Source organism: Saccopteryx bilineata, chromosome 7, assembly GCF_036850765.1.
Source record: "Saccopteryx bilineata isolate mSacBil1 chromosome 7, mSacBil1_pri_phased_curated, whole genome shotgun sequence".
Classification (NCBI taxonomy): domain Eukaryota; kingdom Metazoa; phylum Chordata; class Mammalia; order Chiroptera; family Emballonuridae; genus Saccopteryx; species Saccopteryx bilineata.
In genome coordinates this window covers 51,684,922-51,710,187 of record NC_089496.1, presented here as the reverse complement: position 1 = coordinate 51,710,187, position 25,266 = coordinate 51,684,922, and the positions used below count along the sequence as shown (strand labels likewise).

The 25,266-nt window shown below is 48.8% G+C and overlaps 1 protein-coding gene across 1 annotated transcript in view; it reads right to left on the bottom strand.

The window, feature by feature from the left end:
* GPR141 (G protein-coupled receptor 141) overlaps positions 1-24,829 on the bottom strand; it is a 34,699-nt gene extending 9,870 nt beyond the window's left edge. The window contains exon 1 of the mRNA XM_066240068.1: positions 24,705-24,829. The gene's annotated coding sequence lies outside the window, so the exon portion shown is untranslated. The remainder of the gene's footprint in view (positions 1-24,704) is intronic.
* Between the last annotated feature and the right edge of the window lie 437 nt (positions 24,830-25,266).

Genomic DNA, 25,266 nt, shown 5'->3' with positions numbered 1-25,266 from the left:
GGTCAGCAGTGAAGGCAGCCGGCCCAGAGGGTCTGTGGGCAGCCTCCTGTTCACAGCACATCTTCTCTCTGCATCTAGAGAGAACCCTGGAGAAAGCACTGGCCCCCGGCCTCCTTCTTGGAGCCCAGTATGATCTACCAACCAGTCACGGTGCCCACGGCCAACAGAACAACCTGGACAGGACCGGGAATGGGAAGTGACTCTTAGCAAAGGTCAAGCCTCTTTAATTAAGGGAACTGTGGCATTTTAATGGAAAATCAGCCAGCATCTATGGATGACAGGTACCACGCTGCGGATGTAAATGTGAAACGTGAGCTCGCTCAGAGCAGTAAGCCCTTCTTCAGGTCACAGCTGCTGAGACGTTAGCCAGGGAAACGGGCCCGGGCTCACCCCACTCCAATCTCCAGTCCCGGGTGCCCCGGGTTCCTGCTGTCACCAGCAGTGAGCACCTGTCCGTGCCAGCGTGACTTGTTGGTAATAGCAGTCCCGGAGAGGGGCTGTCACCAGCAGGGTTCCTGCTGTCACCAGCAGTGAGCACCTGTCCGTGCCAGCGTGACTTGTTGGTAACAGCAGTCCCGGAGAGGGGCTGTCACCAGCAGGGTTCCTGCTGTCACCAGCAGTGAGCACCTGTCCGTGCCAGCGTGACTTGTTGGTAACAGCAGTCCCGGAGAGGGGCTGTCACCAGCAAGGTTCCTGCTGTCACCAGCAGTGAGCACCTGTCCGTGCCAGCGTGACTTGTTGGTAAGAGCAGCTGTCCTGTCCTGTGTGCTCCCCTTGGCTCCTGGTACTACGGTGGGAACGTCACCCACATTACTTATCATCCCCCCAAGAAGTCTAGGATGTGGTATTTTTTATCCCAAATATCAGATGAAGGAATCGAGGCTCCGGAAGGGCAAGCGACTTCCCCAGGTTTGCTCAGCCTACAAGGAGCAGCACCGAACCACTCGTGCTGGGGGTGATTCCCAGGCTTTCCTCAATGCAGAAGCCCCCCTGGGGCATGGGGGCGCTCCATCCCTGCTGCACCCCTGCCCTGCTCCAGGCTGCGGAGTCTCCGGCACAGCTGGACCTCGTTTCTCCACGGCATCCGTTTGTAGCGCTATGACCGGTTGCCAGGGTACTGAAAAGCAGCGGAGTGAATACCACCGGCAGGAGACTTGGACAGGTGATTAAACTTGAGGAGCAAGGCACCTGATTGCAGTGTTTTGTTTTGTTTGTTTGTTTTTTAAAGACTGCATTAAAAGTTGATTACCAAAATTTAATACGTCCTTAAGATAGAGTCCGGAGCCCTTTTCTTAATTTCTTTTCACTTTTTGAACTGTGAGTGCTTAAGTCCCCCTTGAGATTGGAAATTCCACTCAGAGATTGCTATGGTGGCTCCTGACCAGCTGCTCGACCCCAGAGAGATCTAGCCCAGAGACAGCAGGTCCAGCCATCGAAGGGCACGAGGGGCTGGCATCGTGAGTGCCCGCTGCCCTGAGCCCGGGGGCCCCTGGATGAGCAGCAGGTGCACAGCCCGCTCCTAGCAGTGCCAGGCTTGAGTCACACCAAGCCTCTCCTCTACTGCCTTTTCGCCTGGTCCCTGGTTTGCTTCCCACTGCCCCCTGGGCGTCCCTGAACCCCATCTGTCTTCCCTCCGTGTGGCACTCCTGTCTTCTTCACTCCATGCCCTCACATTAATTTAGATGTGTCTCTCTGATCAATGACCTCCCCAGGCCCAGCCAGCCCCTGCGATATTGGTTCCAGCCTGGTGCTGAAGTTCCTTAGGTCCTACTTCCTCTGTTCTTTCCTCTAGCCCGTTTCCTAGGACTGCTCCTGCTCCCTGCATCCCTGCCTTACTGCTAACGGAATCCCTGGACGGTTCAAGCTGTGCCTTGCGCTCTTATCCCCCACCTTCTCCCTTCAACGTGTATCCCCTGCCCCATCCCACAGCGTCTGGGGTGGTTTCCCGCAGAAATCTCCGGGGTAGGCGGAGGTGCCGCTAGCATCCTTAGCTTCGCATCTAATTCTCAGCCCCCTTTTCTTGGTTTGCTACCCAGCTGCCTCTGAACTGTACATTCGGAAAACTCTAAGGTTAGATAAGTCCCTTCTGCAGTGACGCGTGACTCTCAGAGATGTGTGGCACAGGGCAAGTTTCAGTGTATTTGAAAAGAGGGACTAAGGTGCTAGGAGCATTTTGGTCCTCTAACAGGAAGATGAGGACCAGTTAGCCCATCCTTAAACACAGGGTGAGATCTGTGGTAGAAGTGAGCGAGCACAGAAGACACAAGTAACCCTAAATGGCGGATGTAGCAGCAGGCACCGGGGAGCTAAACACGAATCGGAAAACTTCCTAGCAGATGGTCGCACAGAACACCTCCTCGCTGAACCTGATGATCAAATAGGATGACTGATTCTAAGATGATACAATGTATCAAAGACCTGGTGTTTGCAGGCGCCCCTTACTTACTCCATCTCTTAGCTCACCTGGACTTCCACCTTAGGCTTAAACAACAGAACTACCTTGCGACCGTTCTGATTACCAAGCAGCCAAAGGCATTTCTTTCTGGTCTTCTGGTGCACCCTTCAGCTTCTGAAAGCGACCAAATACCAATATCAGTAGCTTCTCTGCATTCTGGCCACAGAATTAACCTCAGCTCTGACAACCCTTAAAATAGAATCGCAAAAAGAATGTGGCCCTCAAAGTTCCAAGATTGGACAGAGGGAAAGGTATTGACTAGAGATCTCAACCCTATGTTATCGACTTGACTTAATTATATGTCCATGGACAATGTTTTTGTCATCTCAAGTGACATGCCAGTATCACTCACTGTGAACGTTCTGTATTGGTTTAGTTGCTGCTATATGCTACAAGGGTAGGGGCTCCTTGCCTTCCCCATATTTTCTGAGTAAAATGGGGCAGTGCGTAGAATGGTGGCCACGCCCCCGAAGAGGTATGTCCAAGTCTTACTCCCAGAAACCCATGAACATGACCTTATTTAGAAAAAGAATCTTTGTGGATATGACACAACAATCTCAAGGTGAGAGCATCCTGGATTTTCCACGTGGCCCCTAAATCCCATGGCAAGGGCCCTTTAAAAAGGCACACTAAGGAGAGACACAGAGAAAGGAGGAGAAAGCCACGTGGAGACAGAGGTGGAGATTGGAGCGATGTGGCCACAAACCGAGGAGCGAGCGCCTGGAGCCGACGAGAGCCGGGAAGAGGGAAGAGACCAGGAGGGTGCCTCCCTCGGAGCCTTTGGAGGGAGTGCGGCCCTGCTGGAGCTGTGACACTGGGCGGCTGGCCTCCCGCACTGTGAGAGAATCAAGTTCTGTTGGGTGAAGCCACCGGCTTTGTGGTCATTTGCTGTGGATACAGGGGGCCAGGGTTCTGGTGTTCGTATTACCGCCCAGAGAAGAACTGGAGCAGCCTCTGGTCTGTAGCGTCAGAACCGAGCAGATCCGTGTGGACATGTCCTAATTCCAGCTGGCTGTGCTCCGTGCCTCAGCCTCCCCGGACTGCGGGAGACCTTGAAGACCCCCTGACGAAACTCCCCCCTGACTGAGAGCATGCCTCTACCATACACCCCACAACACCACAACCCCTCTCTGCCGTCTTTCGGGTATCAGCTTTGCTTTGAAAAGCAACGGCGTTTGGTTCATGACCTGACACGTTATCCGCAGAAGCAGAGCAAGGCGGGCTGCGGAGTGTGGATGGCGGTCTAGCTTCTGCGGTCAGGACAAAGGCAACATGACGTAGGCAGAACGGACCCCCACCGTACCCTTTTTGTCTTTGTTTCTTCCGTACTCTTTAGCACCCACATCCCTGCCCCCCACGGGCACGCGCACGAGCACCCCGAGTCCCCGAACCAGCAGTAGGAACCCTTGGGCCCTCTCCCCTCAGCAGCATAGGTGCCCATTAGGGTGAGCCCGGGGGACAGGGGAGTAAGTCACTGTTACGATGGGGACCAGAAGTGGGAGCTCAATCGCTCCTCCTTCCTTGTGTCCCCCAGGCCAGCCCATGTCCCAGTCTCCCAGCCGCCACCCCTCCTTTCCTCGGAACTCCTCTCTGGGGGAGAGTCCGTCTCCCTGGGGCCTGCCCTGAGGATTATCAGAGGTTACTGCTTAACAAATTAGAGGCGGGTGATGGAGAACAGATGTCACGGGAGAGTTACAAACCTCTGGACGCTTCCAAGTCCTTGTGGTGCCTCTTGGACCGAGATTCCTGGGTTGTCACTCAGCGAAGGCACCTCCTGCGCGTTCGGGTATCTGGCCTCTATTTTTACCATCCACAGAGGACTGAGGACTCTAAATCTCTGACATTCCAGCTGCACTTCATCAACCCCGAGGCTGTCTGTCGTTCAGGTAAGTCAGAGTACTCCTTCACCTGGAGTTGAACCTTTGCCTCTTGGGAATAGATCACTCCTTCTTAAAGAATATCTAAACATGTCCCGTAGGGAGGGTGCAGGGCCAAGGTCCTGGGACACGGAGAAACTGTGGGGATGTTGGAGGAATTACCTGCCGTGATGAGGCTGACAGAAAGTCTCCTGGTGGTGTTTGAAACACGCTTAGATTGAGCTGAAAGGCTTACATTTACCAGCAAAGGTAGGATTTTTTTTTTTTTTGACCTGATTTTTAAAAGGAAGAATGAACTTAAAGGCATTAACCTGTTAATGAAAATTTGAAGACACCACGTAGATTCGGGCAGAAAGTACCATTGTAAGGCCAGGAGCCGCCATCATGGCCATTCACATGCAGGTTCCCATTGGATTCAGGCAGACGATAAAGAAATGGCGGAGTCAGAGGATGGGGGGCCATCCTATTTATTGGTGTCTCACCAAGACAGGCAAACCACAAAAGAAGACAAGGGAAAAGCAGAAAACCAGCTTTTCCCATGAAGGGCAAGGGATCAGGGAAGCCCCTGCAATCGTGATAGCCGGAACTGGGTGAGCCAGCTCCTGGTCTGTCCCACTTTATAGTGTAGAAAACCAAAATCCTTTAATCCAATATACAAACAAGGAAGTCTCTGATACAAAGTCACTTATCCAAGGCATAATTGGATTCCTCATGAAAGTGCACCACCCAGATCATACAATCAGTCAAGGGTGTGGGGAAAAGCTTAGTCCTAAAGCCAAATCTTAGGCTACAACGGCCTGGCCTGCTTATAGCCTGTCCCCCACACCCAATATAAGTCACAAGCGAGCAAACATATATATCATATTTACAAACTTATTTGACCAACAACCATCTTCTGCATAAATCACACTAGGCAGGTAACCATTCCGCCAACCCACAATCTACCCATCTGGACCCCCTGACGGGACCTACCCAGCATCTGTTCCCAGGTCGGTCCAGGTGTCAGAGGTCTAGAGCCCTCGCGTGTACTTCAAAAGGGTGTGGCCAAGTAGATGTTCACTGTGGTTGCTTATCAGGAAATGTCTAGCTCGGGGCCACTCAGGGGCACCCACAGGGTCTGTGTCACCAGGGCCCCACCCAGACCAACGGGATCAGAATCTCCTGGTGGAGTGGGGGATGGAGGCTCAGCAGTGTTGGAACAAGATCTCCAGGCGATGTGGGGCCTTATTAACATGTGAGAATTAGTGGTTTAGGGGACCTTGAGCAAGTCACCTGTTCTGGACTTGGTGTGTCTGTCTGCATAACGAAGAGCTCAGCTTGGGGTATCTCAGGAGACCCCTGAAGCTCAGTCATTCTGCTCTGTTACTCCAAATAAGTTTAGCCTCTCTCCCCTGCCTTTTTTCCCCATCTCATGTTGCTTTGTGGGTGATGCAGAATGGAAAGGGAGATTCTGAGAGGCAGCTCATGTGGTGAGCCATCTCTGCTCTCGCCCTGAAGGAACTAGACCACCCTCAGTTATAACAAACACATTGAATGTTTGATTAACCAGCTGTGGACTTCTGAAACTGAGGGGAAAAAAAAAAAAAAAAGATGTCCTGTTATAGAAGTAGGTAAATAGCCTGTAAATACAGTGTAGGCAGGAAAAAAAAAAACACCTTCCTGTTACTTCCTAGCTCTGTCAAGAATTAATGGCCATCACAAGAACAGTACTATTCTATATTCACCATCCTCCTAAAAGCAACCTGAGCTGCCTGCTGGGGGAGCTGAGGGAGAGGAGAGGGCTCAAGATTTTAAAAGATGTAACAAATCCACTAAAACAACGTGTAGGCTTTGTTTGGAAGCTCACTCAAGAAACCAAGTGAAAAAGCAATTAGGATGCAATCAGAAAATGTGAACCGTCAGTAGCTAATGGATGATATTAAAGAATACCAAGATGATAGTATTATAGTTATCTTTTCTTTTAAAGGTTCCTTTTCTTTTAGAGATACATAGCATAATATTTGTCGATAAAATTATATTACATCTGGGGTTTTATCCAAAACGATTCAGTAGTGAGAATTTGGGGGGGGGGGCAGGCCAAATCCAACCAGAGCAGCTGGGCGTTGAGTTGCTGTAGCAGGTGCAGCTGGGTAATGGGTACACGGAGTTCATCGCTCCCAATTGTGCTGTATGTTTCAAATGTTCCATAATGGCACATTTAATTAGCAACATGCAAAAGAATAAGAACAGAACACAGTTTTCAAAAGAAAGACAACAATGGTGAAAGAAAGAGAGAGATATTTCCATTTTCTGTTATGAAGAGTGAATATGATTAAATTAAATGCCTCCCAAAGAAAAAGCTGCCAGAGGGTGGTGAGGACTCCCACCCCATCACCAAGGACACCGGTTCCTCCACTTGGGGCCCATCTCTGCTTTGCCCGCTGCGAACACAGAGCCCGTGCCGGGAAACACACATGCCCAGGGGACGCTTCGTGTGGGCATGCTGGGCACACAACGGGCATCCACGGTTGCTCACTCAATAAAAACCCGCCCGGTGGAAGAAGGCGGGGCCGGCTGACAAACAACAGACACACTTCACTCCCGGCCACCCTGCGTCCTGCTCCTGCACTCGGTTGTCCCCAAGTGCTCGGTCCCCCAGCCTCCCCAGCCCTTAAGTACTTGCCGAGTCTGCTGAGAATTCTGATCTTGCCCCTTGTGACCATCTGATCTGGACCCTTGGCAGGGAGCATACCGCTCAAGACCACCCTCTACAGCAGGGGATCCCCAAACTACGGCCCGCGGGCCGCATGCGGCTCCCTGAGGCCATTTATCCGGCCCCCGCCGCACTTCCGGAAGGGGCACCTCTTTCATTGGTGGTCAGTGAGAGGAGCATAATTCCCATTGAAATACTGGTCAGTTTGTTGATTTAAATTTACTTGTTTTTTATTTTAAATATTGTATTTGTTCCCGTTTTGTTTTTTTACTGTAAAATAAAATATGTGCAGTGTGCATAGGGATTTGTTCATAGTTTTTTTATAGTCCGGCCCTCCAGTGGTCTGAGGGACAGTGAACTGGCCCCCTGTGTAAAAAGTTTGGGGACCCCTGCTCTACAGATCCATCTTCCATCCGTGTCTTCAGTGACTCGTGTCGACAAGGGCAAGGGACCTTAAGATCGGTGAGTTTCAAACTGGTGAAAATTAAAGTAACAATAGGATTATTTTTATCTTCAAGATTAGGGAAGTAAAATATTGTGAAAGTCTTCCATGCCGGCAAAGATGTACGCATTTCTAGACATTAGGATCACATTTCTAGAAACCGATTGGGCAACGCCTGGCAAGGTCATAGATAGGCACCCCGCCCTTTGAGTTTGTAACTTCTAGGAATTACTACGGGCAACAGCAACAATGTGTACAAAATGTACACACGAGGTACAAAGAGATCTGTTAACAGTAAGTTAATTCTGCTACATCCATAGGGCCTGTTGTGTCCTAAAATGATGCTTAGAAAGAAATATTAAATAAAATAGAAAAGTCCTGTGATAAAAAAAAAAGACAAGATGGTCTCTATCATGTCATATGAATATATGTACTTATATTGAAAGTGACCATATCTAACATCTTAAGGATAGTTGTTTTGGATAGTTGGATTACCCATTTTCTTTCTTTCTGTATCCTTTCTCAATGTTTTCCAAATTTTCGGCAAGAATAAGAATGCTATTTTTCATTGTCATTACAAGCGTTTTTAAACTACTCAGTCTAATATTTCTCCGCCATGCAAAATGGCTCCATGTTTTCTAATTGCCTGATGATAATGACTTTGATGATGGAAACAAAACAACAGCCTTAGGTACACTCAGAGTAGATGCGGCTTGTACGTCTGTGTGTAAACTATCCCTGTACAGTTAGTCCTCCTGGGCTCAGTTAAAAATATATAGTTTCTAACACCTCCGCCTCAAGGTCGTCTGGAAGATAAACAAGATGCTACATCTGAATGACTGTATAAGCCTTTCCGGCCACAGGTTCCTCTGTCTGTGAAAGGCGGAGAGGGCTGGGATGAGAGGCCACACCTGAAGGTGACCGTACTCGCTGGAAGTGGTAGCCCTTGGGGTTACCTTAGGTCAGCGGGGGCTTCGGGTGAGGCGTCTGGGCTGTGGCCTCTTCTTGCCGCTCTAACCCTCTTGCACAATGAAGCCGACAGTTATGCAAGGAAAGGACCCTGTCTGTCTGGGCTCAGCACCCGAAGTATGCCTCCTACTCCCCCCGCCCCCCACCAGTTTCCAGAAGCAATCTGCCTTTGCCCGGGAGGACACACGCTTCTTCTGCCAGCACCCCTCCCCTTCCTCAGAGTCATCACAAGGCCCCTCATTTTCCTGGGGCCTTTTTTTTGAGGTCACCTTTAGGGGCTTTTGCTTCTCCCTGCAAATGGTCCGCCCTCTGTCACTGCCCTGTCCAGTCGGCACTCACAGGAGAGAGCCGGGAGGAAAGACTGTGTCCGCTCAGCACAAAAATAAAGTCAGGAAGAACAACAGCTCTCTGCTTCACAGGAGCACAGCCTGTTTGGGCGCCGGCTTTTCAACCAAGTCATTTGTCAGGAGACGGTTTGGAAGAAACGCGACAGAATGGGAGTCTAGGCGCTGAGCTCAGCTGCCTGCCTGCGTTAGGTCTTGGCCGAGGTTCACCAGGCTTCCTCATGACGCTTCCTCGTGGCTGCTTATAAAAGCATGTCCCTCAACGTGTGGGCTGCTGTGATGCTTTCAACGTGCTAACTTCTAGGTCCCAAGCATCTTAGAGGCCGTGTGTTTTCTAAGAGGTCATACGCACACCAGTGTTCTTTTCAAGTTAGGAAATTTGTGCTCGGACACTCCCGGCACCACGGAATTCACACTATTGTTCTGTGAGGCAGTCCACTGTCCTGTCAGACAAGAATAATTGCTGAGGGGCCCTGGCCGGTTGGCTCAATGGTGGAGCGTTGGCCTGTCATGCAGGAGTCCCGAGTTCGATTCCCGGCAAGGGCACACAGGAGAAGCGCCCATCTGATTCTCCACCCCTCCCCCTCTCCTTTCTTTCTGTTTCTCTCTTCCCCTCCCTCAGCCAAGGCTCCACTGGAGCAAAGTTGGCCCAGGCACTGAGGATGGCTCTGTGGCCTCTGCCTCAGGCACTAGAATGGCTCTGGTTGCAACAGAGCAACGCCCCAGATGGGCAGAGCATCGCCCCCAGGTGGGCATGCCGGGTGGATCCCGGTTGGGCGCATGCGAGAGTCTGGCTGACTGCCTCCCCGTTTCCAACTTCAGAAAAATACAAAAAAAAGAAAAATAAATAAAAAAAAGAATAATTGCTGAGAAGTTTGTTGTTCTATTGTACAGAAGTCAGCCTCCCCACGACCCCCTCACCCTAGCGACAGTCCTGTTCTTGGGAGCACAACGATGGGAATGTTTTTTTCTTGTCTACGTGATGTTTCTTCATCAGCAGACATATTCCTATCTGCTCTCTTTTCTCTCCACTGCTGTACCCTGCCATCTTTTCTCATAACTAACATTTTTGGTAGAGTGTGAGAGATTTGGTGCTCAAGTCCTGCCTTTAACCACGGGCTCACTGGACCATCTTGGGTGAGTTACTTAATTAATATCTCCCCACTTCTTCTTCCTCCTTTGTAATTGGATGATTATCATGTTGCATGTTTCATAAAGTCCTTGTACTGGGTGTTTTACCTGCAGGCAGATAAAATCTACATACAGCACATCACAGGTCTTGGTACAGAGGTTGTACTCCGTAGATGTTCCCCGCCGGTGGAGGTGATAAAGATAGCATGATTTCCAGTACTTTCCTCGTATGGCCAGACGCTGGACGCTCTGGTTTGCCAATGTCCCTCTTAAACTATCATGCTGGGTCTAGTGGCATTAAACACGTTGTCATCAGGAAAACTCAGGACACAGTGGTGCCTACCACTTGATCTGGACATTAACTATTTGAAATGGAGCAAATCATTTGATCTCAAATAGATTCCTTACCTATAAACTGGGACAATAAGGTTATCTGTTCTGTAAGTAAGGTTCATATAAAATTTTTAGTGCAGATGCTATATTAAGGTACTACATACGTGCCAATCTGGGTTCTAAGCACGACATTTCGGAGCACGTAGGGTCATTTTAGCAAGCAGTAGGTGTCCAATAGTATCATGGCAGGAGAAGGCCAGGGGGTTCAGGGTACGGCTGTCTGCCTCTAGGGTGACAGTTCTGCCCCCCTGGGCACGGAGGCGGAGGTTCGCATCTCTGAGGAACCCCACCCTGATCTGACCACACCTCAGCCCAGTCCCACTACCGAACTCTTTAGCAGGAGGGAAGGTAAAGAAAAGAAAAAGAGGAGAGAAGGTTGGGGAGGCACAGGAGTGAGAGGGGAAGAGGAGGAGGCCATGGACTGACCGGGGAGTGGGGAACACGTGGCTGTGGAATGACCGGGATTAGGGAACGCGCGGCCGGGGACTGACCGGGAGTGGGGAACCCGCCGGCCGTGGACTGACCGGGGAGTGGGGAACACGTGGCTGTGGACTGACCGGGGAGTAGGGAACGCGCGGCCGGGGACTGACCGGGGAGTAGGGAACCCGCCGGCCGGGGACTGACCGGGGAGTAGGGAACACGCGGCCGGGGACTGACCGGGGAGTAGGGAACACACGGCCATGGACTGACCGGGGAGTAGGGAACACGCGGCCGTGGACTGACCGGGGAGTAGGGAACACGCGGCCGGGGACTGACCGGGGAGTAGGGAACACGCGGCCGTGGACTGACCGGGGAGTAGGGAACACGCGGCCGTGGACTGACCGGGGAGTAGGGAACCCGCCGGCCAGGGACTGACCGGGGAGTAGGGAACACGCGGCCGTGGACTGACCGGGGAGTAGGGAACCCGCCGGCCAGGGACTGACCGGGGAGTAGGGAACACGCGGCCGGGGACTGACCGGGGAGAAGGGAACACGCCAGGTGGGTGGTCGCTTTGAGAAAGAGGGGACAGAGGGAGAGCCACCAGTTGCAGAGGGGGTTTTCTTACTTTCCTTCGTGCATGCCTGGTCTCTCTGCCAGGGTTTGATGGTCAGTCATGATTTACGTGAAATATATACATATATTGATATATAAATCCTACAGAACTCACCCTGCCACTCGCTTACAAAGAGGCAATGGCACGAAGACCCGAGACCGTGAGCTTTGGTACAAGACGCAGTTTCCTTTCCTCTGGTTGCATTTTCAAGGCACCCCCCCCCCTCCACTCAACCTCTCTGTGGGGACACCGGAGTTAGCAGAGACTCTGTCAAATTCAAGTTAGCCTCGAACTTGTTCAGCTGAGATCCGTCTTATAGATTCTCTTTGCCATTCACGTGTGAGTTCTGAAGCCCTGCTGGAAAAATTAAAGGCACCACCGTGGCGGGGAGAAAAAAAAGGTAGTTCCACTTCCTCTTGGTACTTACAGAAATCTAGGGGACCGGCGAAGCCCTCTCCACCAGAACAGTCCACCTCAAGCCCGCTTCCTGAATCTGGGTGCGTGCTTTCACCGCGTGGGGAGTTCAGAGTTGCCACAGGCCTGCACCCCTCTGCGCTCCGAATTTGGGGAGCTCACCGATGCCAAACCGGTCATTCTCAATCTACTGACAGAGTTGGACCATTTTCCTCTCCTTCTCTGCATCCTCTGGACTCCCTGGCCAGAGTGTTGTGGTGGCTGCCACCCATAAGAAGAGGTGCCCCTGGGACAATCTGAAGGCAGCTGTCACTTTTCCTGGGCCAGTAGCCCGGGGACAAGCCATTGTGGAGAAGGGTCCCAGACTTCCTGTAAGTCACCCCGCTTGGAGCATAAGAGGCTGTAGTAGTCTTCAGTGGTGGTTTCCCGAGATTACTGTACTTCCTGATTTCAAAAACAATAAAAAGAAGAAAGAAAACAAAAAGCGAAAAAAACAAAACAGCAGCCACCCCAATCGGCCCTCCCCACGGTGCTGCAGACTCTGACCCCCTGAACCAAGTCCTCCCTGTTTGGAGCACCCTGGGCTGGGTTCAGTTTTTTCCGTGATTCTCTGGTTGATATATCTAAGCCAGCTACATGGTTGGAATCACCGGGAAGCTTTGGAAAAACAACAACACATGACTCCCGCTTCCAGGAAATGAGCCTCAGATTCTATAGTTTTAATCCTCTCCAAATATTCCCGAAGGGCAATTTTAAGGATGAAAATTGCTGTGTTGATCTCAAATGGAATCTCCAGCCTCTGGTGTGGTCTCTTTTCCATGAGACCATCACCTCAGATCAAGTGTCCCAGCGCAGAGAACTCGCTCTGCCCGGTCCCTTCCCTCAACTGTTTCTGGACACGTGGAGGAGAGGCCGGTACAAGCAATTATCAAACCGGCCCAGGGGTCGCTGGGGACCCGGCAGAAACTAGTGCCGACGGGAACTTAAATCTCTAAAGAAGTCGAAGCATATCGTAAAAGTAACTGATTCAAAGAGCGACCGGCCAGTCTGAACAACAACCAGAATTGCACCTTGGAAAATGAACACGAGACCCATGGCACCAGCGTCTCCAAAGCCAGGCATCAGACTGAGCACTGGATGTCTAATTTCTCTTGTAACCCAGGCAACTGTTTCGCAAAGGAGAAGCGGCGGCTTCCCCATTTCAGAGATAAGGAAGCGCTAGCCCAGGGAGGTTAAGTAACTTGTCCACACTCAGACATCTCCCGACAGTGAGGCCACTCAGCCCAGCGAGCCCAGAATTCAGCCCTGCCCTTCAGCGGCTCATCAAAGGGACAGGGCTGTCAGACTTGGACCAGAATACACGAGAGAGCAACCAAGTAAAGGCAATTTTCTGAGAGAGAACAGCTGAGCGTTTTCCAGAATGGGTGAAAAATACCCATCATGCGATTTGGTCGGGTCCAGAAATATTGAGCAGGATGGGTAAGAAGAAATCCATGCCTTAGACCCTGCTGAATACCAAAGAAAATAAAGAGATGCCGGTGGTAACGGCGGCTCAGTAGGGAAGACACGTCGCCCAGAAAGTCCTCGCACAGACAGGAGGCTCCTTCTAAGCAGCGGTGGAAGCCAGGACGCAGTCCAATGCTGGCTTCAAAACAATGAGTAAAAGTAGCCCTCAACCGACAAAGTGTGTGCAACAAAATTACCCTTCAAGAATGCGGGTGCAATAAAGACCTTCTGTGCAAACAGAAACTGAAAGGCGTTACACTGGTAATTCCTCACTGAAAGGACACGCAGTGGAGGACATACCTACTTAAGAAAAAAAGGAAAGTTATAGAAGAAGGAATGTCTGAGTCACAAAGGAAAAAAAGTGTTAATCAAAGATACTGTAAATATATGGGTAAATCTAAATAGGTTTTGTATAAAAAAGTAATAATACTCGTATCTAATGGATTGGGCTAAACTACAAGACAGTACTCAAATACTGGGCTACAATATCGTATCACTAGAGAGAGGGGTTCCCTGCCACTGGGTTCTAAGACCTGAGAATTGTTTGGGAAGAAAGTAAGACGTTGCTTAACTTCAGTGTTCTTAAATAAATATGGAAGTTCCTATCTCTTTGAGGGCATTAAAAGAATAAAATAAAATGGATAGCTTCCAAAGTAGGAAAGGGAGAAAAATGAAATGAGGGGGAGAAAAATAGCAAGTCCAACTGATTCAAAAGAAAATGAAGGAAGGAAGGAAGGAAGGAAGGAAGGAAGGAAGGAAGGAAGGAAGGAAGGAATTCGTGTGTTTTTCTTACTACAAAACAGGCCTTAAGTCATATAAAATAAGTACTATAATAAAAATAGGTACAGTCTATTTTGAGAGGGAAAAAGCAGCCCCCTAATTCTTCCTAGAAATGTTAGGAGAAGAATTGGAGGAGTGGAAGGGAGGAGAGGAAATGAACATTTGGCCAATGTTTGTTGAGCACCTGCCCTCTTCTGCCCCTAAGGCAGGGGGTCTATTTGCATTCTCTGCTTCTGAAACCCTTAGAACAACTCTCTGCAATGTGATTGTCCCCCGAGGTGAAGTAGGTTGCCCAAGGGCTCATCTGAGGCTCAGCAGGAAACTGAATCCAATTCTGTCAAATCAGAAAACACGCAACATGTGAAGACTGAGCCGGAAGGAGTTGTGTGTATGGTTGATTTGAAATCCAGGTAAACCACAAATTTTAAAAAATATAAATATCCCTTCCCATATTTGGGACATATTTATACTAAAAAAAAAGAAAAGATGTATTCAGCATTTATCTGAAATTCACATTCAATTTGGAATCCTGTCTTTTTGTTTCCAAAATCAGGCAATTCCAGGTAGGGGGGCAAATAAAAGGGAGGCGGAGTCGAGCTGGGATCTGACCGTGCTTATCTATGTCTCCCCTGCATTCCTCTGAGGGCAACCCATTCAAACGTACAAAAATAAAATAAAATAGAGAGAGAGAGAGAGACTACCATTTTCTTAATGGTTATTTGTATTTATTATACCATTATGCCACAAAGTAATATATTATAAGTGGTTGGATAAGGAAAGGGACTCAGGGAAAGTGTTCAGACGTTCCCTCTCAGCCAAGTTCCGTCTGGAACATTTGGAGGGGTCTTATTTCTGCTCTCCAAACCCCCAGTGCAGTGCGTGAAGCTTCCCTGCCCTTAAGCTCTCAAATGGAACTGCTAGGGCTGTATTCACCATAGCAGCGACCCACCGCAAAGACGCAGTCCCACTCCTCGTGGGGTCCACATCTGTTTGTAGTACAAGCTGAGGGTACCGATCCCTGCTGGAAGAATGAAGTACCTAAGAATGAAATCCGGGATTTCCTGGGGCGAGTGGGTTTTAAACTAAGCTTTATGGAGCTGGGAACATAGGTAGGACTCTCTATGTTCCTCTCTCTCTTCTAAGGGAGAGAATATCGCCTAGTGGTCTGTATCCATCGACGTAGATAGAAGCTGGGTAGACAGAATACATGCACGTATAAATTACGAGTGCTTTACTTTGCATGAATAAGTAGCATTGTGCGGCATTCAATTTTACAAATAAAGTTCTACAATACACCTGTATCTACAGTCACCTGCACATACGTGTATGTTTTCTGATCATTTGGAAAACAGGAGATTCTAATTAAAAACAAACACAAAAAACCCTTCTAACCGAGAGCAGAGACACAGCACATGGTTAGAGAGGTGCGGGGTCTCCCGTCTGCGACAGGGACAGTCTGACGCAGGGTGGCAGGTGATCTCTGTTTTCAGCTCGGACACTATGACGTTATGGCCTGCTGAGAGAGGAATCTATAAAAAAGGGAACTGGCCGCGGGGGCTGGACCTCCATACCCTTCCAGCGGCGTGGTGCTGCGCGCTCTCCACATCCGCCCCAACCCTAACTTTTCAAAAAAATAAAAGGCAAACTGTTAGAAAGTACATTGTGCAACTAGGCTGATTTTCACCATCTGCTCCTTCTCGGATGATTCGGAAGAGAACCCCAGGGTCTCGTTAAGGCCTCACGCCATCACTCAGTAATGGAGGCGAAGGGGGTAGACGGTGAAAAGAACGGGGGGCGGGGCTTGACGGACAGCCCACCCACAACCCGGAGACAGAGCCCCAGCAGTCCCCCTCTCGGAGCCTCGTGTTAGTGCACACGAGTTGAGTTGCCCTTCAAGGCGGAAGAAAAGGAAGCGGACTAGCGCTCAAGCTCCGGAGCCCGCGACACAGGACCAGGGAAGCCACGGGTCTGAGTCACCGTTCCCACGCTCTGTCGCGCTTGGGGAAATTGGCAGTTTGTTTAAAATAAACAAACCCTGGATAAAATAAAACACAACGTTGACATTTACACGTCTGTCACGATGACGCGTTCCTCTCGTTTTTATTTTAAAGGAACACTGTATACATAGTCAATTAAACTGTAAAGCACTTTTTAACACGCCAAGCTGATTTGGGATCGCCAGCTGACCTATGCTCTAGGTCAGGGGTTTGCAAACGACAGCCCAGGGGCCCGGTCCTCCCCAGCAGCGGACTTTATAAATAGGGTCAGGAACACAGCCACATGCCTCTGCTCATATATGAGCACCGCTGCCTTCCTGCTGGGATGTCAGTGGAGGGGTCGTTAGAGGGGCAATATGGCCTACAAAACCCCGAATATTTACCAGCTGTTTTTTACACACCCCTCCTCTCCAGTTTTGCCAGTCTCTGATTTGAGATCAAAGGATTTTTTTTTCTTCTGTTGTAAGGAAACTGGAAGGCGATCCACAGAGATCACGGGCAGGAATTCCTTCTCAGGTTCCAGTGGTGTCGGCAAGGTGCCAGCAACCCCGACGGAACCTTCCGCAGCTAGAAGTCAGGTGGATCTGGCGGCTCCTCGCCCGGCACGCAGACAATGGTCCTGTGCGAGCCCTGTGAGGAGTGGAGCCTAGCGGGAAGTTGGCTAAGGAAGGTTCTGGATGCGTGCTCCATCGCTCCGTCGAAATAAAGGTGAAAGTGATTGTCAGCGTGCCCCCTGTTCTGTCTCACTTCGGAAGCGAGACTGAGAAAGTGTGACAAGGCAAGGCCCTCGTGTCTCTGCGTCTGAGCTCAGACAAGAACAAGGCCGCTGGGCCACCCAGGAAACACCCAACAGCCCTCTTCTTTCTTGGTTACGATGGATGGCTGTGTCTTCACTGAACCCCGCAATCTTGCCTGCTTTCCAACAGCGTCCAGCACAAACACACCCCACTTCCCTCGGCCCACCTGGAACTCTCCCAGAAGCCCAACCCCCTAAGGGACTGTTTCTGACACAGCTGAGGAAGCACCCGCTGCTCCCCAGGGTGTGGGGTCTCCCTCCTCGCAAAGAATAGAAACCCAAGTTCAGCTACAGGTGTCCCGTGTCCCTGTGGTCTTTGGCTGGAAGTCACCACTGACAGATGGGGCAGCAAGATGGGAGCAGTTTTGGTTTGTTTTATTTGTGGGTATTATAAAAACCAAAAAAAAAAAAAAAAGTACAATGGTGTGAGGCTGGAAGGAGGGTAATAATTATTGAAAAATACTAAACCCTGGGCATTCTTCATCTGTTATTTCTTTTGATCTTCACAATTCTCATTAGAGCTAGAGATTGTGATTTGGTTTTTACTAGCACCACACACTGAGGCTGGTTGGAGCTGACTGAGGTGTTTGTCATTTGGAAGTATAAGACAGCTGAGATAGACATATATAGATATAGATATAGATATGTCTATATATATATATATATATCTAGCTAATAAGGAATAAAACCTATGTCTCCCCTGAGACAGGCTCTCCCCTGTGTATTGTACTCTGCTGGGCCCTCGGACCAGGATGCAGACGTTGTCTCTCTGAGCATCTTAGATAACCGTTTCCTGTTCCTCCGCTCAGATGCGGGCCCGCAGAGCAGCTGCTAGCCGTGTCCCTGCTATTAGCACTTAAAATGCAGGTTAGGAATATGGGATGACAAGAAAGAAATAAAAAAAGGCCACCAGTCTCCACAGTCACCCAGGAAGATGGGTCAAATCACTGATGCCCCAATCTCAGACCACTGGACCAGCACCTACAGGGAGACCTTGAAATTGGGGCTCTTAAAAAGCAGTTCGAATAATTCGGACGCAGGCCCGCCCCGAGAACCACTGCCTCAGTATAGCTGCGCGTCAGACTCCTCACCGTTCATCCAGGCTTCATCCACGTGTGGTCTCAGGTCAGAGGCAACCTTTCGACCTCCGTCTTTGCTGACCTCCAGACAGCACCTGGAGTCCAGATTACGCAACGCAGGCGGCTGGGGGGAACTCGGGATTTGGGGACAAAAGTCACTCTCCTGTTCTATGAGAGTGTCCAGGGGACCTCTGGCCTGGATTTCATCATTTGCTGCATAAATGAAAACTGGTCTCAAACCTAATCCAATTCATCATGTTTTTCCATGAAACAATTAGCATTCTTAATAAAATGCTTCATTTTTTTTTTCTAATAAGCTTTAATAGGAATGTTCTAAAAAACTACCCATTTGTACACAAGATTTTTTTTCCTTTTATGCAACCTCATAAAGATTATCCAACCACTCTTTTCCTGTAAATGTCCCTGCCTAGAGCAAATAATGACTTATAATCTTTGCATTTGTTTTCCATGAATAAATTGTGCCTTTGCATCTATACTATTATCTCCTGGAAAACAGAGGGTCATAAACACCTTCAAATTTCTCTCTCTCTCTATCTCTCTCTCTCTCTATATATATATGTATATATATGTATCATATATATCTATATATCTATAGACATACCTATATATAGATAAATAGTATATATAATATTATAAAAAGTTAAGTAGGTATAATAATCTTTATTTACTATTTACACCTAAGAGAACCAAAAAGTTTTATGGCAAATTTGCTTCATGGGAAGAGAGCAAAAATAGGCCAATTTAATGATTTTGCTCTTGGGAAAGACATTTGTAGGCTAGACAGCATATCAATGGTATGTGGACTGGGACAGAGAGAGAGTGAGAGAATGAATGAATCGATGAATATGGCAATCTTTAAAGAACTTTTGCATACTATATCCAAATCCCCACTAAAGCTTCCCTGAACTGGGCCCTCGCATAGAATAAAGTCTGTGCTACATATGGTGATTGCTTTGCAGAGAGATTACAGCCTAGGGAAAAAGATAAAACCGCACTCACGTCACCGTAGACCACGCATGGTGAATTGCAGGAGCACCCCTGTACCAGCTGTGACACCGCAAGGTCATATATACGTATATCTATTGTTCTCCGCCTCCAGTTCCTCCTAAAACCCTTCTCACTGCCTCCGACAGTGATCAGAGCACCGAAGCATCATTTGTTCTTATGAGGGACTCTGGGTGGCTGGCTCCTGCCTGGCTCCTGGCTGGGTCCCGGATAGGGCTGGTCACCAGACAGGTCGAGCTGTGACTAGGAGCTTGGAATTTCAACCCTCCGCCCACCCCACCCCCATCCTCCAGAGAGGGGAGGGGGCTGGAATGGAGTCAGTAACCACTCACGCCTGTGTGATGAGGCCTCCGTCGAATCCCGAGATCCCGAGAGTGGGGGGATCAGCGCTTCCAGGGAGGCGCACACACCTGCACTGCAAGGGTGACGCCTCCACCTCCACAGGGACCAGTCCCTACGCTGAGGCCCCTCCCAGGCATCTCTTCGTGCGGTAGTTCATCTGTGTCCTTTATCACGTCCTTTCATAAGCTGATAAACGTCAGTGCTTCCCTGAGTTCTGTCAGCCACTCTGCAAATTCATCAAACTTGGGGAGGGGGGTCAGTGTGTCATTACACTGGACAGAAATTATGTGTACCCTGAGGACCTGTGACTTGCTGTTGGCATCTGAAATGGGGAAGGGGCAGTCTTGTAGCCTGAGTCCTCAAGCTGCACTATCTAACACTGTCCCCAGGTGAGTAGCCTGGGAATTGAGTGGAACTGTAGGACTCCCAGCTGATGTGGATTGTTTGGTGTGTGTGTGTGTGTGTGTGTGTGTGTGTGTGTGTGTAGGAGGGAACTGTGCACACATCCTTCACACCTACGGACCACGTTTTATCCACTGGGTCCTGCTCGTCAAGATTATTATGACACGAACACATTTTTGACATCCTCAAACAGGGGCTTAACGTAGGAAGGGAGAAGCCTGAATCGGTGGACAGCAGGTGAGGAGAGATGAGTGGGCTCAGCAGCACGGCCTCCGACCGGGGCGACCGCGAGGTGGCTGGTGGGAACTCCCGGAAGCGCGCCCATGCCCCTAGCAGGTGGTGATCTTTGAGTTTTTCACATCCCTCCACAACACTGCGTAATTTTTTAAGTTGTCACCAAGCTTTCGATATACTTCACGGGCCAGCAAACTACAGCCCGTGGGCCAACCGCTTGTTTTTGTAAATGAAGTTTGTGTCTGATCCCAGCCGCTCCTATTCACGTACGTATCGTCTGCCTGTGGCTGCTTCCACGTCACCACTGAAGAGTTGAGTCGTTGTCACGGAGACTGGGTGGCCCGCAAAACCTAAAATATTATCTGGTCCGACAGCTTGCCCCCAAATGTTTGTCACACAAATTCCAATTTGTTGTGTTGGAGACGGAGCTGGGCTTCGTCCACCTTTTGGAGTGAAGCTAACCAGAGCGGGACAAAGCTGATGTGCAGATACTTCTCACGGCAGCAGTCAGGGTGACAAGCACCTGCTGGCTTACACTTTCTGAACAGGAAAGCCCTACCCAGGGAGTCTCAGAAGTCCTTTGGGAGGGACTGATCTTCCTGTCATCACGTAAAGCAAAGACCTTGGACCATGAACACAATTGAATTATATATTTGAGGTTTCATTAATGAAGGCTTTGATTTTTGGACTACAACTGGGACTAACCCTGAATCCCTAAGATAATCCAGGAATATGACCTCAGAATTACCTCTAAAGATGTGAACAGATGGTGATATTTGGTGAAGAAGGATACTGTATCCTATATGTGACACCCTATATATAGTGACAGCCTATGTCACTATAATGACACCCCAAAGTGAACAGTGTGTTGCTCTTTCCCTAACAGCCTCTGAGGTGGAGGGGGTGCGATGGGGGAGGAAGAGTGGGGTGCCTTCTTTTGAAGAACAGTGTTTTAGTCAGAGAGAGAGAGAGATGGAGAAATAGGCAGATACACTGATTGATAGGTAGGTATAGATAGATTAGATATTGATATACAGAGGTGTGCAAGCTTTTGATGAATATTCTTAAATTTTTTTAACATTAGGATTTAAATTTTCCTAGAGAAAGGAAGGAACCATAGAGTAGCTATTGCAGACTGAGCCTTTCAGACAATGAAATTACTCGCCGAGGGAGAAGAGAAGTAAGCGTGCCTCACACGTCCTTCCCCGCCCCATGCCGCCCGCCGTGAGGACTCCCCAGTGGACGGTGCTCAGATCTGGACGTCATCAATCGGCCAGGCAACGGAGGTCAGGCTGGAAACCTTTACCGGGCAGCCGGGTGGTATCCTAAATTCTGTGAGATCTGGCTTTTAGGTTGTTCAGGAAAACCCATCCTTTATGCTTAGTGTTCCAGCTGGTCAGCCTCTGCCCTGGTCTCGGAGCAGGGAGCGCTCAGACGGGAGGGTGACTGTCCCTCCAGTTAACCACACTTCACTCTCCGGTCACCCCAGCCCAGAGGCCAGGCTCCGGGACCGCCGTGAGGAGTGTTTCTCTTTCCCGTGTGAATTAAATTCAACAAATATATATATATATATATATTTAAATGAGAGGAGGGGGATAGTGAGACAGACTCCCACATGCACCCTGACCAGGATCCACCTGGCAACCCCCTGTCTGAGGCTGATGCTTGAATCAACCAAGCCATCCTCAGTGCCCGGGGCCAATGCTCAACCCAATCAACTCACTGGCTTCGAGAGAGAAAGAGAGAAAGAAGGGGGAGGTGGGAGGGGAGGGGGACAGAAGCAGATGATCTCTTCTCATGAGTGTCCTGACCAGGGATCAAACCTGGGACGTCCATACGCGGGGCCGACACTATCCACCGAATTTGGCCAGGGCCAAATTTCATTCTTTTTTTTTTTTTTTTTTTAAAGACTTAATCCCCAGGTACTGCAATCTTTAGTTGGCCAAGTATTTTGAAATCACAGTTCTGTCGAAAGTTGAAAAGAGAAGCAATCCTCAAACGTAGCAACTACTGGTCTTAGAAAATTTGGAGTTCTAAGCCTTAGTATGCAATGCCCATAATCTCAAAGATGGTCTCTTCATTTTTTCTCCTTCATTCATCATTCATTCATTCCCTCCAGAGACTGAGTACTTAGCATGGAACAAATGCCGTCCCAGAATACAAACATGAAAAAGGCAAAGTTCTTGCCATTAAGGAAACCATACTTTTAGGAAAGAGACTCTGCTTAAATTATGTTTGATTATGGTTGTCGTGACTAACACCACTGTCATCAAAAAGCAAAATGGAAAAATAAGAATATTGGGTAACTCTTTTCCCACAACCCATGCTAGATCTGAAGACCCTTTGCAAAGTAATAGCTCAAAAATGCCTGATGGAGTACAGAATCTTTCTCCAGCTTACTCCTTTGGAGACTATGGCTGATCTGCGCATGCTCCGGTCTTCTCTAACATGCGCTGACATGTGATTTTCGTCACGAGGTGCTGACATCTCTCGCAGTGTTAGCACAGCACTGAACACATAGTAGATACCCAGTGAGCACGTTGTAGGTTCCCTGAACTCCTTAGATTTGGAGATCACCCTTACAAACCAGCTAGCCTACGGTCCCCAGCTTTAGTTGCATTTCGGACCACTTTGAAAATCTGATAAAGGCTGTGGACGTTTTCTTTTTCCCATTAGAAGAACACATATTTACATACACGAGTTTCTGTATACAACTTTTGGGGAGTGGTGAATTACCCTAAATATCATCCATGAGCTCCTTTGGGGCTCTTGTCATCTACTCTATATCCTCTATTTTATTTATTTACTTATTTTTAACAGAGACAGAGAGTCAGAGAGAGGGATAGATAGGGACAGACAGACAAGAATGAAGAATTGAGAAGCATCAATCATTAGTTTTTCATTGCACATTGCGACACCTTAGTTGTTCATTGACTGCTTTCTCATATGTGCCTTGACCGGGGGCCTTCAGCAGACCGAGTAACTTTTTGCTCGAGCCAGCGACCTTGGGTCCAAGCTGGTGAGCTTTGCTCAAACCAGATGAGCCCGCGCTCAAGCTGATGACCTTGGGGTCTCGAACCTGGGTCCTCCGCATTCCAGTCCGACGCTCTATCCACTGTGCCACCACCTGGTCAGGCTATATCTTTTATTTTATGCTTGTTGAAAAATCACTGCCTAGGACAGGGCTGGACAATTACAGCCCTGAGGCCAAATCAGGGTCATCTCTTGTTTCCATATAGTCCGTGAGCTAAGAATGGCCAGTACCTTTTCAAATGGTTACCTTTCAAACACTTATGGAAGTACCTGCATGCTATATTGAATTTTGCACCTTGGCTTATGAAACCTAAACTATTTATTATCTGGTCCTTTACAGAAACCATTTCCCAACCCTTGGCCTAGCATGGTTAAAAAAAATACTGCCCAAACCCACCCCCCATCAATTACTAGAAAACAGAAGACTAGAATTCATAGCACCTCCTCCCTCATCCATTGGTTTTCTCATCACCCCTAATTGATCATTTAAAAATGCTGACTGACAAGGTTAAACCCAATGAAGAGGAAAACACGGAGCTGTAAATCTGGAGTGCTCAATACACAGCTTCTTAGAGAAACCGTTGTGCAGTTGTACAGGAAGTTGAAATTCAGAGACCAGGGTGACCCACCCCAAATCGTTGTACACATCTGTTAGAGAAGCAAAAGTCTAAACCCTCAGACGCAGGTGCCGCATCCCTGACTTTTTTTTTTCTTCCAACTTTGCACTTATACTCCATTCCACCTATCTGCAGTGCAACAGTTATAGAAAGGAAATAATGGTAGAGAAGGAGCTTAATGCGAAATCATGTAAACAGATGTTGCTCTAAACGTTGGAGTGTGTGATTTTAAAGTTATTTTCAGATGCCTCCTATCACATCGTGCTACAAGAACGGAATGAAAGGAGTAACAATAGCCAGGAGTCTATGTTATTTTGAACATAGTTTCCTTTAGAAATAGCAAAGTCCCTGGTGGCTGTTGATTGTTTCCTTCTATTCCTGAGGGCTACCGGGAGGGTTTCAAGCCACATATGACAACATGACAGTCACAGAATTTAAAGATTTTCACCATGGAAAAAATAAACCACTTAAAAGATAAACATTGAAACAATATGGAAACAAGATGCCAGATTCCCTAGAGCAGTGGTCCCCATCCTTTGGGCCGCGGATCGGTACCAGTCCGTGGGCCATTTGGTACTGGTCCGCAGAGAAAGAATAAATAACTTACATCATTTCTGTTTTATTTATATTTAAGTCTGAACGATGTTTCATTTTTTAAAAATGACCAGATTCCCTCTGTTACATCCGTCTAAGACTCACTCTTGATGCTTGTCTCGGTCACGTGATACATTTATCCATCCCACCCTAAAGGCCGGTCCATGAAAATATTTTCTGACATTAAACCAGTCCGTGGCCCAAAAAAGGTTGGGAACCACTGTCCTAGAGGCCTCAAAAGAGGGTTCAGCCAGAGTCCTTTACTTTTTTTTTTTTTTTTTTGACAAATTCTGAAACCATTTTGTTTATATTTAATCACTAATGAAAACGGGGTGTCCCTTTCACAGTTGTGCGTGCTAACCAGGAAGAACTGAACAATGTTTCCTATAAAGGATGAACGTGATCAGAGTAGATATGGTTGTTCTGTTTTTCCAGCTAGACCACCTGAGGATTCTGACTGGAACTATATATATTATACATGGACCAGTGCGGCCTGCTCTCTTTACACCTGTCACTCACGCAACCCCGCCCAAGCCCCCTGCACTTACCTGGAAAAGCCAGATACCTGCGGCGGAGGCGCCGAGATGAGCCACCTGTCTGACTTCCAGATCGGCCTCTGTTCTAGCAGCAAGGCGGCTGGGGCCCCTCCATGGTCGGCAGGCGCTCTCACCAGGGCTGGCCGGCTCACCAAGCACAAGGAAGCCAGTGTGCTAAGTTCCGCAGAGAGTCAACAACAACCACAAAACCTCAAAACCATTTCAAGCGCACGAGTCCTGAAGAACTAAGCTCTTCAAGACGAGCGGCCCGAGTTGTGAAAGTACAGGAAGACCAACGGTCAGGAAATATATAGTCATTCAAGTTTCCTGGCGAGGACCAGAGGCTGGCGTTTTAAATTCCATTCAGACTGAACTCTGTAGAGACCAGGCAGGAGAAGGCAGCGATCGTACCAAAACCAGAGAGGGGAGAGAGCATGTCTGTGGACTGCCTTTAGGGTGAGAGAAGGCGGGGCGGGCGCAAGCACGCTTACAGCTGGCCGCGCGGAAAACGAAACAATGATCCATCCACCACAGGACTATAAGAATCGACTCTCCGTCTCACACACTCACAACT